This window comes from Pinus tabuliformis, chromosome 4_1, assembly GCF_031772625.1.
Source record: "Pinus tabuliformis cultivar Carrire ecotype Pingquan chromosome 4_1, CPIR1, whole genome shotgun sequence".
Lineage (NCBI taxonomy): Eukaryota > Viridiplantae > Streptophyta > Pinopsida > Pinales > Pinaceae > Pinus > Pinus tabuliformis.
In genome coordinates this window covers 712,442,978-712,443,753 of record NC_142303.1, presented here as the reverse complement: position 1 = coordinate 712,443,753, position 776 = coordinate 712,442,978, and the positions used below count along the sequence as shown (strand labels likewise).

At 44.1% G+C, this 776-nt stretch overlaps 1 non-coding gene across 1 annotated transcript; it reads left to right on the top strand.

Moving 5' to 3' along the window:
- Positions 1-465: 465 nt before the first annotated feature.
- Positions 466-548, top strand: TRNAY-GUA (transfer RNA tyrosine (anticodon GUA)). Its single transcript has one exon. It is a non-coding gene; the product is annotated as a tRNA-Tyr (tRNA).
- The last annotated feature ends 228 nt before the right edge of the window (positions 549-776 follow it).

Below are 776 nucleotides of genomic sequence, written 5' to 3'. Positions count from 1 at the left end.
TCTCCCATAAGAAACTAATCGGGCATATCTTGTACACCTGTATGACATACGAATACTTACTTACTGACATCGACCCACCCTCCTTCCATCGCAGTTGTATTAGGAGAAAAGCTCAAATCCCCTACTAAATGCCATCGCAGTTGACCGTCGCACTGATCTCTGATCTCGACCTCCTCGACCTTGGCACCGATCGAAACAGCCCACCCTGCTATCAAAAGACCATAATGACATATATAATATATCCATTGTCGAAGGATTGACCCGAAGGTGCCGTAAGGCCTAAAGACCATAAGGGAGAGGTACGTTAAGTGACTCGACTAACAGGAGAGGAACGAAGTCGCTCGACCAAAGAAATCTAATATGAACTGTTGCAATTCCCAAGTTAATAACAATTAGTTGCTTAAATTCAATATTATAAAACCTTATTGATTCTTCTTCAGGAACAGATTTAGGGGGGGCGGGAAGGGGAGAGTGGCCGAGTGGTTTAAAGCGACAGACTGTAAATCTGTTGGAGGTTTTCTACGTAGGTTCGAATCCTGCCTCTCCCAATACCAACCAATTTTTGGTAGCTCGAAAGAGACTGGCATTGGAAGCCATTCTTTGGTCATGCTTCCTATTCAGGGTCCGCTTCAACGGAAGAGCGCGAAAGGGGTGGGGCATTGTTTGCTCGAGGCGTTTTCTATCCGTTTCATCTCGTTCTTCTTATTTTAGAAATGATTTGATCAAATCATTGATGAAAGAATCAATTCCATAACCGATCGGGATGAGGACCAGAA